This window comes from Ovis aries, chromosome 13, assembly GCF_016772045.2.
Source record: "Ovis aries strain OAR_USU_Benz2616 breed Rambouillet chromosome 13, ARS-UI_Ramb_v3.0, whole genome shotgun sequence".
NCBI lineage: Eukaryota > Metazoa > Chordata > Mammalia > Artiodactyla > Bovidae > Ovis > Ovis aries.
In genome coordinates, this window is record NC_056066.1 from 33,644,264 (window position 1) to 33,663,354 (window position 19,091).

The following is a 19,091-nucleotide window of genomic DNA, read 5'->3' on the forward strand; positions in this document are numbered from 1 at the left end:
TGGCTTAGCTGATAAAGAATCCTCCTGCAATGCGGGAGACCTGGGTTCAATCCCTGGGTTGGAAAGATCCTCTGGCGAAGGGAAAGGCTACCCAGTTCAGTATTCTGGCCTGGAGAAGTCCATGGACTGATTGCAAAGAGTTGGACACCACTGAGCGACTTTCACTTCACTTTCACTCCTGCTTGGCAGGCAGATTTTTTTAACCACAGAGCCACCTGGACAGCCTGCCTCACCATGGTTATTGGGATTATTCCATAGTGTCTATAGTATGAAATAATGACTTTGAAATGTGTTTTTTCTCTGTGCACATGCAGTGAATTGTTGGCCTTTTATTGCCTAATGGTATGGTCAAAAAAAGAATCTTAGGCTAGCTGATCTCTTGTAGTAAAATGGGGAAAAAAACAGGTTTATGTGCTCTTCAATAAAAGCTTTGTTTTCTGGATTTTGCTAACATAATGGTTATAAAATGGTTTGTCATGAGTTTAATTTGCATTTCTTTGATTACTAGTGAGGCTCAACTTCTCTTCATTCACTTGCTAGCCACATGGATTTCACCTCCAGTTGCCAGATTTAGCAAATAAAAATACAGGACGCTCTATTAAATTTGAATTTGAGGTAACAGTTTTTTAGTGTAAGTATATACTATGTAATTGTCAGGGCATACTTATACTGAATTTTTTTCATTATGTATCTTTAACTTAAACTTCATGGGGCATCCTGTATTTTTTCTGACCAGTTTAATTTTGTTTATCCATGAATTGTCTGCTTGTCTCTTACCCAATATTCAATTGCATGTCCTGCCTTTTAATTGTTATTTTTCAAGAGTTCGTGGTGTAGGGAGACTATTAAATCCTACCCACCCTCCCCTTTTTTAGATGTGAACACATAATCCCAGTCTTTGCCTGTTTGTTAGTTTTGTCTAGAATGTCCTTTGTTGAATTTTGAGGTCCTTATATTTGAGGCACTTGTTGTTATTACTTGTTAAATTCCATCAAAATTTCCCCATGGCCAGGTAAAGGTACACTTAAAAATACAAAGTCTCAGTTCCCTACAACAACAAAGGTTTATTTCTTGCTCATGACATGGCTGTGGCTGTGTTCCACACCCTCTGTTACATAAAGCCAAAGGAATAGGCTTTTTGGCGATGTTGTGGTTCTGTGGCTGAAGGGACAGCATGTGGCAGAATCAGGTGCTGGGACATGGCATGTATGGTTTTTCTTCATACTTTATCGACCAAAGCAAGCAAAATGGTTGATGCTTGAAATCAGTCAGGCAAGAAGAATGGTCTTGAAGTCACATGGCCTGCCCTGATGTCACTGGGGTATGGTGGTAGAATCTTCCTGTCTTGAGTCACACGACCTCCAGGTGGGTAGCTCACCTTAACTTGAAGGAGAGAAGGATGGACCTGCCACAGAAGCCAGCGAAGGAAGGAAGAGAAATGACAAGCTTTGTATCTACGACCAGACTAATGTGGTTGCTTTCATGTGGTGCTGACCGAAGGCAAACAGGCCTGTTGCATTTTTGCAAGGATTGTATTGTGGCATCTTTAAGTTTGGCTTAGAAAAACCTGTGGTGGTTTGACATTGACACTTAAAGCAACTGTTGACCTCCAATTGGCCACCAGCTCTTTGCCATGTCTTTGGAACACTTGCTTTCCTATATCTACTTCATATATGGCTAGAAAGGATGGGGAAACATGGAAATAGTGACAGACTTTATTTTGGGGGGCTCCAAAATCACTGCAGGTGGTAACTGCAGCCATGAAATTAAAAGACACTTGCTCCTTGGAAGAAAAGTTATGACCAACCTAGACAGAATATTAAAAAGTAAAGATGTTACTTTGCCAACAAAGGTCTGTCTAGTCAAAGCTATGGTTTTTCCAGTCTTATGTATCGTTGTGAGAGTTAGACTATAAAGAAAGCTGAGCGCTGAAGAATTGATGCTTTTGAACTGTGGTGTTGAAGAATACTCTTGAGAGTCCCTTGGATTGCAAGGAGATACAACCAGTCCATCCTAAAGGAAATGAGTCCTGAGTGTTCATTGGAAGGGCTGATGGTGAAGCTGAAACCAATATTTTGGCCACATGATGAGAAGAACTGACTCATTGGAAAACACCCTGATGCTGGGAAAGATTGAAGTTGGGAGGAGAAGGGGATGACAGAGGATGAGATGGTTGGATGGCATCACTGACTCAATGAACATGAGTTGGAGTAAGCTCTGGGAGTTGGTGATGGACAGGGAGGCCTGGCGTGCTATTGTCCATTGGGTCACAAAGAGTCAGACACGACTGAGCCACTGAACTGAACTGAGAAAGGATCGTGGAAAAAAAGAAAGAATCTTCCAGAGGCAAAGCCAGGCTCTATCAGACACACTGACAAAAGAGATCCCCCTTCCCCCCAGAGAGCAGGACTGAGTTTAATTGAGGGCCTGGTTTCCCTGGTGCAGTGGGGAGTCTTTGCCTTTCTTGTCTAGCTGTATCTCGTCATTGGTAGGGATGTGTCTTTGCCATTCTTTTCTTTTCGGGATGGGAGACTTAACTGATTCATCTTGGCCCCTTGTGTATTGGGTGTGAGGTGGTAGTGGAGAGCAGGAGGTACCTGCTCTGTTAGTTTGTGGCTCACTGGGCTGGGCTGGAGCCACTTTGGTATCTGTTGAAGAGATTATGCGTTGCTCAAAGACGGTAGACTGAGCTGAATCCAGCTTATCCGTTTAGGAAGATGACTGCCCAGAGTGGGAAAGAAGGTGCTCTCCCACCTCTTGACATTTAGCTTGGCCTGTAGTCCCTGTGTAGAAATTGTGTTTCTTAGGCCTCTTGTAAGCATATGAGACCCCATGTCTGAATTTTGGCAAGTGGATGGTAGTGGAAGTAACGTGTGTGACTTCTAAATCATACTTGTATTCAAGTCTGCTTCAGTCATATTCTTTTCCCCACCTCCATGAGCAAAGTGTTGTGAGTCAGCTTCTGTCACAGAGACCAAGGCAGTGTTCCCAGGGAGTGGAGGGACTAGATAGAAGGAACCTCAGTGTCTGGACCTTTCTGGGACCACTTGTCTGTCCTGAACTATTACATGGGAGAGAAACTTCTCTTTCATTTGAACCACTATATTCTTGGTTTTGTCACAGCAGATTAACCTATAGCCTAGTTTATACAGATGGCAGTGAGATAAACAGGAAACAAACAGGGAAAGTTAGATTTGAAATTGTTCTTAGTGATTTCTTTTTCAGCTGAAGCTTTTCATTAATCTTTCTATGAAAATTTATTTTTCAAGTTGTTTAGCAAAGAATTTAGAAATAAGCTCTTTTACTTTAACGTTGTCCTCTGATAGTTATGATACATATTCCTTTTTTATTTCCTGTGCATATGTTTTACATATCTATATACAATTCTGTATCTTGATATTTTCATGTAACACTTGTTGCCTCTGTTGCTATAGAGTTCTTATACTTGCACAGGTTATTGTGGTGTTCAGTTTTACCGTGCTTTAAAGTAATTACTGTGGGCTACTATGGACTGAATTGTGCCTCCCCTCCAAGTCATGTGGAAGGCCTTAAACCCCCATGAGACTGACTGGATTGGAGATCAGGCTTTTAAGGGGGCGATTAGGGCTAGATGATCTTCAGTGTGGATCCTGATCCTATAGAACTGGTGCCCTCACAGGAAGTGGAAGAGACCCCAGAGCGCTCTCTACCATGTGAGAGCAGGATGGGAAGGAGGCTCTCTCAAACCCAGGGAGAGAGGTCTCACCAGGACCCACCATGCTGGGCTGTGGTCAAAAAAATACCCAGAGAGTGATGGTGGGGGCGGGGGGTGGTGGTGTGGAGCTGTGATGCGCTGGCGGCCCCTTCTGGGGGAGGGATAGGGTCCTGCCTCTTGATAGGTTTCAGGTTACACAGGTGTATGCCCTTGTCAGAATATATTAACTAGTACACTGAAGATTGGTGCATTTCATTGCATGTTCAAAAGAGGGGAAAAAAAATATAATACTCTACTTGAGTTAGGAGTTATGTGAGTGCTGAAATATTTAGAGGGAAGAGAAACATTTGCAACTTAGCAGTGCATACAATGCATTAAAAAATTCAGAATGACTTTGTAGCTCAGAAGTCACCAGGATTTTGGGGAGAACAAGTTTATGTTTGCAGGCAAAATCCAGATCTCAAAGGATCGAGTAGTCAAAGGGAATTGTAAAAATAATGAGTTGAAGCTGTATTACAAGATACTTGACTCTGAAGAGAAAGGGGCAAATAGGACTGTGGCAGGAGAGAGGCAGATGTCTGGGGAAGAATATTAGTTTTCTTTGTTCATTTGTTTTCTTTCTTTAAAAAAAATAAATTAATGTATTTGATGCATTGCGTCCTAATTGTAGCAAGTGGGATCCTTGTTGCGGTGTGTGGATTTAGTTGCCCCATGGCATGTGGGATCTTGGTTCCCTGACCAGGGATCAAAGCTGCGTCCCCAGCATTGGGAGGCAGATTCTTAACCACTGGACCACTAGGGAAGCCCCTGTTCATTTGTTTTCTGATGGGAGAGATTTGAACGTATATGTGCTGTGGAGGAAAAGCCTGATGAGAAGGGGAAGGTAAAGATGGGGGCGGAGGGAGGTGGATCAGGCATAGTGGAGATCCCTAAGGAGAGGGGCTAGATGGCGTTTTAGAGCTCTGTTTCAAGGTTACCTTTGGACAGGAAGAGGTATATCCTTCCTCCATGCTGCCAGGAAGGAGGTAAGAACGGGTGTGTGGCGGTTGTTCGGGGGAGGGGGATGGAGGAAGCTGAGGGAGTCTGACCTATTAACCTCTCTTTTGTTCCTGTGGAGGTGATGTAATTTACTGACTGGACAGGAGAGTAGGAAGCGTGAAGACATGGATGAAATTTTTTCTGTGGGTGGAGAGCGAGGACCGGATTGGGAGCCCTAAGAAATGGATGGGCTACGGATGGGGGACTGGACTGGGAACTCCGAAAAAATGAATGGGCTCCTGATAGAGGACCGTGTGTTTGCGGAGCCCCCAGTCAGCACGTCTGGGGCTTTTCATAACCCTGATTTCTGGATGGCTGGGGTGTGGGACTAAAGAAGTAGATCCTTTGATTCGTTTAGGGGAAGGACAGGCCAGCAAGAAAGTTCAGAGTTTAGGCAACATGGGGTGATCGGATCCAAGATGACAGTGCACAAGAGGTCAAGCTTAGGGCATGGTTGGTGGGTCACAAATGAAATCAGAGAGAGGTGCGGGGAAAAACGGGATCCCTAAACATACTTCAGATCAACTATGACTTCTTCATTCCTTCAAAAATATTGACCATTTTTCTTCCAAAAACTGTTCTCGGTGGTCTGGCTCTTGAGATCAAAACAAAGTCTGTGCCCTGATAGAGCTTCCTCCTAGCAGGGAGGTAGAGAATTTTGGATGGTAAGACAGTGTTAAAGAGAAAAACAAAGATGGGTCAAAGGTCAGCAGGTGACAGTGTGAATAGGAAGAGGTGACCTCTGAGCAGACTTGAGGACACGGTGCAGGCGGAGCCCTGGCCAGGGCCGGGGAGCGGGAGTGAGGCGCAGAGAGGCGCATGTTGCGTCCAGGCTTCGCTGCGGACTTAGGATTTGATTCAGGTGTCCTGGGAAGGAGGACACCACCAGTCAGAAGAGGGACTGTCTGCTTTCTGAGGGTTCATATTGGCTGTTTTTCGAGGAATTGATTGGCAGTGGGAGGCAAGGAATCTGGGGAGCCAGAAGGAGGAGAGCCTGGGCCCTGCAGGCAGTATGTGGAGTTGAAGGTTTGAGTGCCCCGAGCTTCCTGATGTAGGATCGCAGACTGCTCCTTTAAGCAGACGCGCCTGCTCCACAATACGCATTCTTTTTAGTGGAGAAAGGCCCGACCCTGACCCTGACCCTGACCCTGGCTTATTCCGCACCCTTTCCTGTTTTTGACTCTGCTCCCCGGCAGCTTCATTATTCATTCTCCCCTTTTGTCCTCACCTCGTCTTTCAGATCTGATGTACATTGTTGTCTGCTTGGCCAAGACTTCCTCTAGACTTAGGTGGTCAGACCTTTTCGTTGCAGTCTGATTTCAGGCTTCAGAACAGGTCCGTGGAGGCCTAGTATGTAAGACAGGTGAAGTGCAGTGCCTGGCCCCTCACAGCTCTTCTCTGACCCCTAGAGCAATCCTGAGATGCCTCCAAAAAATGCCTGGCCTCCCTTTCACATTGTGGAAAAGCTCTGCCCTGAACCGTGGTGCTGCCTCTTGCACAGGCCCTCCCTGGGGTCACCTGGGGTCATGCTCCTGGCTCAGCTGTGCCTTCTTAATCCTCAGGCACCTCCAGCCAGAGGGAGCCTGGGGACCTCCAGTTACAAAGTGGCGTGCTGAGGGCACATCTTCCCAGTGTTAGTTTTACTTGCTGGCTGTTATTTGATTTACTAAATTTGCACAGTAGAGATGGATGGAGTTCTAATAATAAGCCATGAATTCTGTCTTGCCTTCTCACCAAATCTTTATATTGACCCTAATTAATAGAATGGTAAATGCCTTTTTATAACAAAAGATCATAGACATATTATGATATAGAATATACCATTAGTGGGAATTCTTTAAGAGAAAAAAACACCAGTTTGAGAAATTTAAAGTTTGCCTGGGCTACTTAGGGGCTGGACTTTCAGTCTTGTGAGGATTATTTGGCCCATCTGCTCTGCATTGGGAATTAGACAAGGCTAGAGCTCACTTTGTGTGGTGGTGGATTTTTGTACTGTGTTTTTGTTTTTATTTTTAATGGAGCTATCATAATATTTTTGTTTGGTACGGAGTAGGAACTGGTCAAGATAGAGTCTTGGAACCTTCAGGTTTTCCTGATTGAAGGTAAAAGTATGAGTATTTTCCTCCTCTAGTCAAGTTTCATTTTGACCAATATCATTAAAGTAAGCATTCAGTTCAGTTCAGTCAGTCAGTTCTGTCTCTCAGTCGTGTCTGACTCTTTGCGACCCCATGAACTGCAGCATGCCAGGCCTCCCTGTCCATCACCAACTCCTGGAGTTCACCCAAACTCACGTCCATCACGAGTCAGTGATGCCATCCAGCCATCTCTTCCTCTTTCGTCCCCTTCTCCTCCTGCTCCCAATCCCTCCCAGCATCAGAGTCTTTTCCAATGAGTCAACTCTTCGCATGAGGTGGCCAAAGTATTGGAGTTTCAGCTTTAGCATCAGTCCTTCCAAAGAACACCCAGGACTGATCTCTTTTAGAATGGACTGCTTAGATCTCCTTGCAGTCCAAGGGACTCTCAAGAGTCTTCTCCAACACCACAGTTCAAAAGCATCAATTCTTCGGTGCTCAGCTTTCTTCACAGTCCAACTCTCACATCCATACATGACCACTGGAAAAACCATAGCCTTGACTAGATGGACCTTTGTTGGAAAAGTAATGTCTCTACTTTTCAATATGCTATCTAGGTTGGTCGTAACTTTCCTTCCAAGGAGTAAGCGTCTTTTAATTTCATGGCTGCAGTCACCATCTGCAGTGATTTTGGAGCCCCCCAAAATAAAGTCTGACACTGTTTCCACTGTTTCCACTGTTTCCCCATCTATTTGCCATGAAGTGATGGGACCAGATGTCATGATCTTCATTTTCTAAATGTTGAGCTTTAAGCCAACTTTTTCACTCTCCTCTCTCACTTTCATCATTGCAGCATTATAAAAAGGACTTGCAAGTGATGGCCTATTAAGGTCAGTACTCAAAACAAGGTCATCTGAGGCCACAAAATAGTTTGGCTCTTCGGATTATTTTAAAAACCAGAATATCGCCTACTTTAAAACCTGTCATGTTTCTTCTAAGTTGAGAGTGGATCTTTAAGCATTAAGATGAAAAATTTCGTTCTTTGGATTGTTTGCTGTTAAGAAATTGATTTTGGGTTAGGGATTTTTCATCGTCCTGCCAAATTATCAGGCTAACGAGGACAAAGATTTGATCTCATGTTCAGGAATCCATCCTGAGCTAAGAGTCAGTTATTGTGCCTGCTACATAACACTTTATAACACTGTATCTTTGATATAACTTAGAGAGCATATTGTCTGATTATCCATACAGGACAGCATCAAGGTTGAACTGGGGGAGACTCCTTGGACTTTCTGTCCCAATGTTTTTATCAGTATGTGGCCTCCTTAAGTTAATAAAAACAGGAGCTCTTGAGTCTGACAGTTCTTAAGTCCGTTTAATCCCAAGACACGCCACTTCTATCTGTACAGTGGGAATAGCAACACAGCATCTGTTTATTTAGTGCAAGTAGCTGCACTGAGATGAGATGAGATAAAGAAAAATTATGTATCTGATAATCTACTTGTACCAAGAATTTTTAAAGAATGCTTATAACTCAGTAATAAAAAGGACAGATAACCCAATTTAAAAATTGCCCAAGCTGAATAGACATTTCTTCAAAGAGGACTTACAAATGGCTAGTAAGCACATAAAAGATGTTCAACATCATTAGTTATGGGGTATGCAAATCGCCACAGAAGATAGCAGCCACAGCCACTACCTGACTATAATCAAAGATAGGTGATGAGAAGGGTTGATAAGAATGTGGAGAAGCTGGGATGTTCGTACATTGCTGGTGGGAATGTATAAAGGGGCAACCACTTTAGGAAACAACATGCAAGTTCTTTAAAGGTTAAAATGTGGAATTACCATAGTTACCCAGCAATTCCATTCCTAGGTATATACCTCAAAGATATGAAAACATACATTCACACAAATATTTGCACATGAGTGTTCATGATGCAATTATTCCTAACAGTTAAAAAGTAGAGACAACCCAGATGTCCATGAAGTGATGAATAAACAAAATATATCCATGCAATGGAATTTTATTCAGTAATAAAAAAGGAAAATGCTGATAGATACTGCAACATGGGTGACTCTCGAAACATCATTGTATATTCCTTGATTCCGTTTATACAAAATGTCCAGGATAGGTTAGTCTCAGGGACAAAAAGTAGATTAGTAGACTGGGAGGCTTGAAGTAGGGTGATGTATAAGGAGTTTCTTTTTGGGATGATGAAAATGGTCTGAAACCTGAAATGGTTTGTGGTAATGGTTGTACAACTCTGTGAATATACTCAAGTCAATGAAGAGTGTACTTTTAAAGGGTGAATTGTAGAGTAGGTGAGTTACATCTCAATAAAGCTGTTAAAAAAAGAATAAATGAGGTAATACGTAGGGATATACTTTGAGCTATTTGAGAAGATACTAGTAATATTATAGTTTGACTGTAAGGCTTTTAAATAGTAGCAGGATGACTTAGTTATTTTTCATCACTTGCAGTTCTGTGATTTTAGGCCATGACTCAACTTTATAAGGCCATAACTCAGCAATATAAAATGTTGAAAATGTCGAAGCATAAAATGAAAACTGCTTGGCTTACTATTTTTATTTAATAGGCTTTTCTGAATCAGTTAATTGGCAATAAGTAGAATGTGTCATTAAGGAATTAGGTTTTAGAGTCATAAAATTTTAGAGCTGGAAGAAACTTTAGAAGTCATCTTTTTGAGCCACCCTCATATTGTTTTGTAAGTAAGAAAACTTGAGTCCTACAGAAGCTAACTGAGGTATCTGATCACAGAATTGAGTAAGTGCTAGAATTGAGTCACTGTTCTTTGTTGATTGTTGTTGTTTAGCCACTAAGTCATGTCCAACTCTTTTGTGACCCCATGGACTGTAGCCCACCAGGGTCCTCTGTCCACGGGATTTCCCAGGAAAGAATACTGGACTGCATTGCCATTTCCTTCTCCAAGGAATCTTACCAACCCAGGGATCAAACACGTGTCTTCCGCATTGGCAGTTGGGTTGTTCACCACTGAGCCACCAGGGAAGCCCTCTCTTGATGACTATTGGTTTTAGTGCTATTACAGTATCAATAGCAGCTATTTCAATGCTTTCTTTGGCAACTTCCTTGGTGGTCCAATGTTTAGGACTCCACGCTTCCACTGCAGGGAGCAGGATTTGATCTCTGGTCCTGAAGTCCATGGCAACCAACCCCCACACCCTTCTATACATAAAAAAAGCAAAAGAAAAAAACCTTCAGTTCAGTTCAGTTCAGTTCAGTTGCTCAGTCATGTCCGACTCTTTGCGACACCATGAATCGCAGCACACCAGGCCTCCCTGTCCATCACCAATTCCCGAACTTCACTCAGACTCATGTCCATCAAGTCAGTGATGCCATCCAGCCATCTCATCCTCTGTCTTCCCCTTCTCCTGCCAGCATCTCCTGCCCCCAATCCCTCGCAGCATCTGAGTCTTTTCCAATGAGTCAGCTCTTCGCATGAGGTGGCCAAAGTACAGGAGTTTCAGCTTCAGCATCATTCATTCCAAAGAAATCCCAGGGCTGATCTCCTTCAGAATGGACTGATTGGATCTCCTTGCAGTCCAAGGGACTCTCAAGAGTCTTCTCCAACACCACAATTCAAAAGCATCAATTCTTTGGCGCTCAGCCTTCTTCACAGTCCAACTCTCACATCCGTACATGACCGCTGGAAAAACCATAGCCCTGACTAGATGGACTTTTGTTGGCAAAGTAATGTCTCTGCTTTTGAATATGCTGTCTAGGTTGGTCATAACTTTTCTTCCAAGGAGTAAGTGTCTTTTAATTTCATGGCTGCAGTCACCATCTGCAGTGATTTTGGAGCCCCCAAAAATAAAGTCTGGCACTGTTTCCACTGTTTCCCCATCTATTTGCCATGAAGTGATGGGACCAGATGCCATGATCTTCGTTTTCTGAATGTTGAGTTTTAAGCCAACTTTTTCACTCTCCACTTTCACTTTCATCAAGAGGCTCTTTAGTTCCTCTTCACTTTCTGCCATAAGGGTGGTGTCATCTGCAAATCTGAGGTGATTGATATTTCTCCTGGCAATCTTGATTCCAGCTTGTGCTTCTTCCAGTCCAGTGTTTCTCATCATGTATTCTGCGTATAAGTTAAATAATACTTCCTATTTATGTGCTTTGCATTGTTGGGTACTTTATGTGTGTTATCTTGGTTAATCTGCACAACAGTCTGTGAAGATGATTTGTTTCACCTGTGCGTGAGGGTCCTGTTGCTGCTGTAACAAATAGAACAAAAACGTAATGACTTGAAACAGCGCAGATGAATTTTCTTCCAGTTCTGGAGGTCAGAAGCCTGAAATGGGTGTCACCGAGGGTTGCTAGTGGAGAAGGCGATGTCACCCCACTCCAGTACTCTTGCCTGGAAAATCCCATGGATGGAGGAGCCTGGTGGGCTGCCGTCTATAGGGTTGCACAGAGTCGGATGCTACTGAAGCGACTTAGCAGCAGCAGCAGCAGAGGGTTGTTAGGGCTGCTTCCTTCCTGGAGGCTTTAGAGGAGGTCTGTATTCTTGTCTTTTCCATCCTCTACAGGCTGCCTGCACTTCTTGGAGCACCTCCTCCTTCCATCTTCAGTATCAGCAGGAACGGGTCTTTCAAACATGGTTCTCAGGTTCTGACTCTTCTTTATCCCTCTTCCCTTTCAGACCCATCTCAATCATCCAGGATACTCTCCTTATTTTAAGGTCAGTTGTTGGGACTTGTGGTTTTAGTTCCCCTTGTTATGTAACATACCATCTTCACAGGTTTCAGGGATTAAGATGTGGAAATCCTTATGGGGAGGTATCATCATTCTGCCTCCCACAATCTGTTACGTAGAGAAATTGAGGTTCAGAGAAGTTAGATAAATAGTCCAGGGTCTCAACTCTTACCTATGAAGGAGCTGGAGTTTAACCCAGTCTATTATGTAGCATATCTCTCACAATGAACCGGTCTTTTCCACAAATGCCATTTGATCCTTTTCCACAAATGCCATTAGGGTAAGTAGGATGGTTGACAATTTTCAAATGGTAAATAGCTATTTCTTCATAAAGCAAAATCCCATTTACTTTAGCAGTATCAAGAAACAGGCTGTATTACTATGAAGCAGTTAAAAGCGTGGTAGAGAATTCTATTTATTGATGTGGGAAAGTCTTTATGACTCCTCAAGACTTTCGGTTCATTACCTGGTCTCCCTGCCGCCATTTCTCTGTATTGCTGAGTTCCCTCGGTCATCAGTCCTTCCTTATCCAGCCTTCTCCCACCCCAGTTCAGTTCCTCACCTGCGGATGCCCACCATTCCTTTGCACTCCTTTGATCTCTTCCTGTCTGGTAAATGCTCAGGACTGGATGAACGCCACTACCTGCCTGGTTTCGTGTTAATGATCTGCTTGGCTGCCTCACAATTGGCAGCAGTCTCCCCAGATGTCTTGTTATCTCCCTGCCCACAGCGTCCATCCTGCGGGCTTCCAGACCTCACCCTCCTGTGCTGCTTGGCATCTCAGCAGTTCTCCACGTAGGGACCTCGGCTGCCTAGTGCTTCCTTTTGGGAACCGTCTGCCTTTGTCACACCACCCTTTCCTGGCTTTCCTTTTCCCATTCTGGCTGGTTCTTCTCAGTCTTCTGTGCTGGTTCTTCCACTTCTGCTTCACTTCTCAATGGAGTTCTTCAAGGTTTAGTCCTCTTTTTTACTCACCTTGCCCTTTTGATTTAAAAATTATCTATTGGAGTAAGTCTTCCGTATTTATATTTCTCACCCTTGGCACTAGTGACATTTGGGGTTGGATGACAGTCTGTTCCAGGGCTGTCTTGTGCATTGCAGAATATGTAGCAGCATCTCTGGCCTCTACCCTCTAGATGCCAGTACACCTCCCTCTGTTCCTGGTGTGACAAGCGGAAGTGTCTCCACTCACTGCTGAGTGTCTCCTGGGGGACAGAATCACCCCAGTTGAGAATCACTTATCAAGCCTGAAGTCCCTTCTGAGGATCAAAAGATAATGCACTTTTGGCAGCCTTGTGCATTTGGAATTCTCGTAACAAATTTAACAGAATCAGAATGGACTCTTGTTCCTTCTGTGAATTTCCTGTCCTCTGGCTTTCCTCATTTCATATCATTTATGACCTTGCAGGCATCAGAGGTGGTTTGGCTTTGGTTCCGAGTGAATCTGTAAGCCCTCAGAGAGTTTTGGGCTAAGAAATGGTAGGATCTCACTTAGGTCAGATCTTTGTTGAGACTGTGAGTTGGAGGGTTGAAGCAGGAAGACTAGTTAAGAAACTACTGTGGTGATCCAGGTGAAAAGATGGTAGGAGCTTGCACATGGTGTTAGAGGACATGGTAAGACGTGGTATCTTCATAATTCTAAAAGATACATGCACCCTGATGTTCAAAGCAGCACTGTTCACAATAGCCAAACAAGGAAGCAACCTAAATGTCCAACAACAGAGGAATGGATAAAGAAGATGTGGAATATATGTATGATGGAATATTACTCAGCCATTAAAAAGAATGAAATAATGCCATTTGCAGCAACATGGATGGACCTAGAGATTGTCATACAGAGTGAAGTAAATCAAAAAGAGAAAAAGTCAGAAAGTAAATTATCAGTTGTATGTGGAATCTAGAAAATGATACTGATAAACATGTTTGCAAAGCAGAGATAGAGATATAGAATAGAGAACAAATTTATGGTTGCCAAGGGGGAAGCGGGGGGTAGGATGAATTGGGAGACTGGGATTGACATATACATGCTGCTGCTGCTGCTGCTAAGTTGCTTCAGTCGTGTCCGACTCTGTGTGACCCCATAGACGGAAGCCCACCAGGCTCCCCCGTCCATGGGATTTTCCAGGCAAGAGTACTGGAGTGGGGTGCCATTGCCTTCTCCAATGTGTGAAAATGAAAAGTGAAAGGGAAGTCACTCAGTCTTGTCCGATTCTTAGCAACCCCATGGACTGCAGCCTACCAGGCTCCACCGTCCATGGAATTTTCCAGGCAAGAGTACTGGAGTGGGGTGCCATTGCCTTCTCCATATACACACTACTATGTATAAAATAGGTGACTAATGAGAACCAACTGTATAGCACAGCACAGGGAACTCTACTCAATGGTAGGGTGGTGGCCTAAATGGAAAGAAAGCCTAAAAAAGAGGGGATGCATGTATACATACAGCTGGTTCAGTTTTCTGTATAGCAGAAACTAATACAAACATTGTAAAGCAACTATACTCCAATAAAAATTAGTAAACAATATTGTAAAGTAATTAACCTCCAATTAAATTTATATTAAAAAATAAAAATAATAAAAATTTTAAAAAATTAATAAAAAAGAAATGGTATCTTTGGTTGAAGCCTTAAGTACCAGTAGCCTTAAGAAGAGGAATGCATTGTGTCATCATGAGATTACTATCTTCATGTGATTTGTTTATCATATATTTTCTAAGATCTCAAAGGAAGCAGATGTTGGTGGATCAGAGGGAGAAGAGAGTAGCAAGAGCCCAGGCATTTACATGTTTACTGTCCCCAGTATGTATCTTAAAATATTCTTATTTCTGTATTCTGTTATAGAGGGTGTGGATGTCTCAGGGCCATCACTTTAAGAGAATGCAGAGGATACCTGCTCCAGCCGCTTCTGTCCCAACCTTGTGATGCGGTGGAATTTGAATTGAAATGGGTGAGGCATTGAGATGAAAGGGAATTCCCTGGCTGGATCTTAGCAAAGGGATGGGAGTAGGACTGGAAGAGGGAGGTTAATGATTTATGGGAATGTTTATGCACATCATACCTTTATCAGGTCCAGCTAGTATCAAGAGCTAAATATGTTTAAAATCACATTTTAGAAAAAGGAATAGAGTGTACTCTTCATTGGATTTGTGGAAAAAAAAAATCATTAACTCAAGAATTGGGGCAATAACAGACTCCCTAAGAAAAGATCACCAGTTTGAATATATAAAATTTAAGACTTCTTCACAATGAAAAAAATAATATAACAGACTGGAGGAAATGCTCATATCACGTGTGACTGAGCGCTAATATCTACAATACCTGAAGGATTCTCTCAAACTTAATGAGGAAAAATAATGTCAAGATTTAGTGTATTAGTGGACAGAGAATTTTAGCAGATTAATAAGTAATACAGTTAGTGATAAAAATGGGTAATCAAAGAAATGCCTTGAGTTATCCCTTCTCATCTCTCACAAGTACTGGAAGTTCAGACAAGTCCCTATTCTAGTGAGGTTTTAAGGGACTGGGGCCATTTGCTTGTTGCTGTTTCTTGTGCTGTAGCTACTCCCTGCTGCTGCCTTTCCCTCAACATGATGCGGCGATTTCAGACTCCTGTCTTGTCCTCTCTCTTGTCTTCTTCCTGAGCTCTTCCCTGGAGAACAAATGGGAGGGGGGCCTCCCACCCAGGTCAGTGCTGCTGCTGAATAGCCCTCTAAGTGGCACACAGCACTGCACTGCAGTCAGGGGTGTGTGAGGCACCCCTGCCACTTGTCTGGGGTTTCCTGAGCTTAGGGCTGGGCAGTTGTGCCTCAGAGCCTCGTACACAGTAGTTGTTCAAAACCAGTGAAAAAAAGTAATGAAATTTGGTGAATGTTTTAATGGACTACAGTAATGTTTTAATGGACAGTCATGTTAGTTCCATCATTCTAATATGGCCACTGTAATTATAATTTATGGCGAAATTTTGTAACCAAGTACAAAATGGTATATTTAGCTTGATTTCAGCTGCATTTGAAAGCTATTATAATATGGGATTACCATGTATACAACAAGCACACATTCAGTTCAGTTAAGTCACTCAGTCATGTCTGACTGTGCGACCCCATGAATCGCAGCACGCCAGGCCTCCCTGTCCATCACCAACTCCCGGAGTTCACCCAGACCCATGTCCATCAAGTTGGTGATGCCATCCAGCCGTCTCATCCTGTCGTCCCCTTCTCCTCCTGCCCCCAATCTCTCCCAGCATCAGAGTCTTTTCCAATGAGTCAACTCTTCGCATGAGGTGGCCAAAGTACTGGAGTTTCAGCTTTAGCATCATTCCTTCCAAAGAACACCTAGGACTGATTTCCTTTAGAATGGACTGGTTGAATTTCCTTGCAGTCCAAGGGACTCTCAAGAGTCTTCTCCAACACCACAGTTCAAAAGCATCAATTCTTCGGCACTCAGCCTTCTTCACAGTCCAACTCTCACATCCATACATGACCACTGGGAAAACCATGGCCTTGACTAGATGGACTTTTGTTGGCAAAGTAATGTCTCTGCTTTTCAATATGCTCTTTAGGTTGGTCATAACTTTCCTTCCAAAGAGTAAGCGTCTTTTAATTTCATGGCTGCAATCACCATCTGCAGTGATTTTGGAGTCCCCCAAAATAAAGTCTGACACTGTTTCCACTGTTTCTCCATCTATTTGCCATGAAGTGATGGGACCAGATGACATGATCTTCATTTTCTGAATGTTGAGCTTTAAGCCAACTTTTTCACTCTCCACTTTCACTTTCATCAAGAGGCTTTTTAGCTCCTCTTCACTTTCTGCCATAAGGGTGGTATCATCTGCTATATATAAAATAGGTAATCACCAAGGACCTACTTTATAGCACAGGGAGCTCTGCTTCAATACTCTGTAATAACTTATGTGGGAAAAGAATCTGAAAAAGAATATATCTATATATAACTGAATCACTTTGCTATATTGTAAATCAACTATCCTCTAGTATAAAATAAAAAAATTTTAAAACACTTAAAGTAATATACAAAATGAAAATTGAAAGATTTTAAATTGTAGGTAAAATTTAGTTTTTTCTTTTCTACATAAAGATAACTCTTTGATCTTTATGATAAGATGTATAATTAAAAAAAAATCAGCTGGCAGATTTGAACTTCTCCCCATCAAAGGCTAAACTCTTCATCCTGTCCCATTATCTAGTGTATGTATCAGGAAACAGCTGGGCCTTCCTGGCCTCTCTGGAATGTGGGCTCAAAAGGATGGCTACATTTATGTGAATGTGAATTAGGTCTCCAAACATATTTGAACTTTTACTATGCCTGGATGTATACAGCTTGGAGATATTTTCATTAAAAATTTTTTAAAAAATTGATTCCTTCTTATAGGTGTATATATGGTACTTACTTAGTCCTTTGTAGTTTATAAATGTATTTGTATTATCAATGACCAGTTTTATAGCTTTTGATGATGTCAGGTATAAATGGCAATTGACTTTTTTTAACAATTTAAAAAATAATTTTATTTATTTGTTTTTGGCTGTACAGGGTCTTTGTCGCTGTGTGGGTTTTCCTCAAGTTGTAGCGATCAGGGGCTACTCTTTTAGTTGTGGTGCACAGGCTTCTCATTGCTGTGGCTTCTCTTGTTGCAGAGCATGAGCTCTAGGTCGTGGGGGCTTTAGTAGTTGCAGCTCCTGGACTCCAGAGCACAGGCTCAGTAGTTGTGGTGCATGAACTATCCTCCGAGGCATACGGAATCTTCCCAGATCAGTGTTTGAACCCGTGTCTCTGGCATTGGCAGGGGGATTCTTTACCACTGGACCACCAAGGAAGCCTAGCACTTGACTTCTGTAACAGGTTTTGAATATCTATTAATACCATCCACTAGTACTTGAGATACAGAATGCCTTTAGGGAAGGCCTTGTCTGGCAGGAAAGATAGACAGCCATCATCAGTGTGGAGATTATGACAAGGAGGCAGGAGAAGGGTAGTTCTCAATCTTCTATTTATTTTTGCATCCTTTCCCATGTGACCCTTTCTGTGATCATCCCTAGATTATAGATCGCAAAATAGATGAGACAAGCTTTACATTATGTGCAGCTCCACCCAACCTGCCACATGGTCTGTCTCAAAATTCATAGCCGTACAACTGAATGTCTCGTTTTATATTCTGGGTGAAAGTTGATGGTTAGAGGAATGAGATGGGCTAAGAGTTCATTGCGGTGTTCCAGACAAGAGGTGATGGCTTGTATTAGAGCAGAGATAACAGACATGGATGGGAAGGAGTGTATTTGGAACACGTTCCTATGTAGACTTAGTGACAGCTTTGATATGTGTGGGTAGGGAGAACGAGGAATTGTGGATCAGTGCTTCTCAAATCTTAGTGTGAATGTCAGTTGCTTGGGGATTTTGTTGAAAGGTAGATCCTGATTCAGCAGATCTGAGGTGGGGCCACAGATTTCTGGGTTGGTCATGGACCAGTCGTTAAGTGGCAGGGGTGAGTTAACTTAAGTGTCAAGCTCCAGTGACTGGAAGATTATCTGAATATCTCAGGTGGGAAACACTGGAGAAAAGAAGGGTCGAGGAGGATCTGGAAGGTGGAGTGAAGTCCTTGTGGGATATTCAGGTTGAAAATTACAGATAGCTGAAAATTTGGAGCTTCAGCATAAGAGAGTGTTAGTCCTAGAGATACAAATTTGGAAATCAGTTACAGTAAAGTAAAGGCACAAGAATGAACATTACCTGCAAGAAAAAGATAAAGGTATTATTAGAAAATGTGCTTATTCCTGTTTGCTAGACTTTTAATGTTCCATTTAAGTTACTTTATAAACCAGCAACAGGAAAGAAATTGGATAGGGGAGCCTCCTGCATGTGAACCAGCTGTGGGTATAAATTCAGAAGTGGACAAATCTTTGGAAAACCCCTTTAACCCTCTGTTTTGACCATAGATCAGGTTAACTGTTCCTTGTTGTGCTCCTTCTGTTTAGTTGCTAGGTCATGTCTGACTCTTTGCGACCCCATGGACTATACCCACTGGGTTCCTCTGTCCATGGAATTCTCCAGGCGAGAATACTGGAATGAGTAGCCATTCCTTTCTCCAGGGGATTTTTCCCAACCCAGGGATCAAATGCAGGTCCCCTGTTTGGCAGGCAGATTCTTTACCACTGAGTGGGAAACACGAAAAGTGGGTAGAGCGCAGTGTGATGAATACAGTGGCGGGGAGGGGTAGCAGGGACCCATGACTCCGTGGGAGGACACAGGACAGCTTTCCTGCGGAAGTGGCATTTAGACTGAGACCAGCAGGCTGAGTGGAGGTGATCGTGAAGAGGACAGGAAGGGTATAACAGCAATAACTTGGAGGGGAGAAGGCCCTGCAGGTTGAAGGAGCACAGTGTGTCTGGACTGCAGAGTGAGAGATGAGGCTGGAGAGGATCCATGCCAAGGCCCATTCCTTGGGACTTGGTCGAGGGAGGGTGGAGGGAGAAAATGATGTATTTTCCAAAGGAAAAAGTGGTTCAAACAATAGTCCTATGCATATGGTTTTATAAGGCTTT

General features: G+C 42.9%; 1 protein-coding gene across 19 annotated transcripts in view; it reads left to right on the forward strand.

Moving 5' to 3' along the window:
* Positions 1–19,091, forward strand: part of ZNF438 (zinc finger protein 438) — a 192,112-nt gene that overhangs the window by 21,014 nt on the left and 152,007 nt on the right. For 3 of the 19 annotated variants that reach the window (XM_027976681.3, XM_060397431.1, XM_027976685.3), the window contains exon 3: positions 14,383–14,488. The exons of 15 other annotated variants lie outside the window; for them this stretch is intronic. The gene's annotated coding sequence lies outside the window, so the exon portion shown is untranslated. Of the gene's footprint in view, positions 1–11,489; positions 11,529–14,382; positions 14,489–19,091 lie in introns of all 19 variants that reach the window. One more of the 19 variants, XM_042230617.2, reaches the window with a different exon arrangement.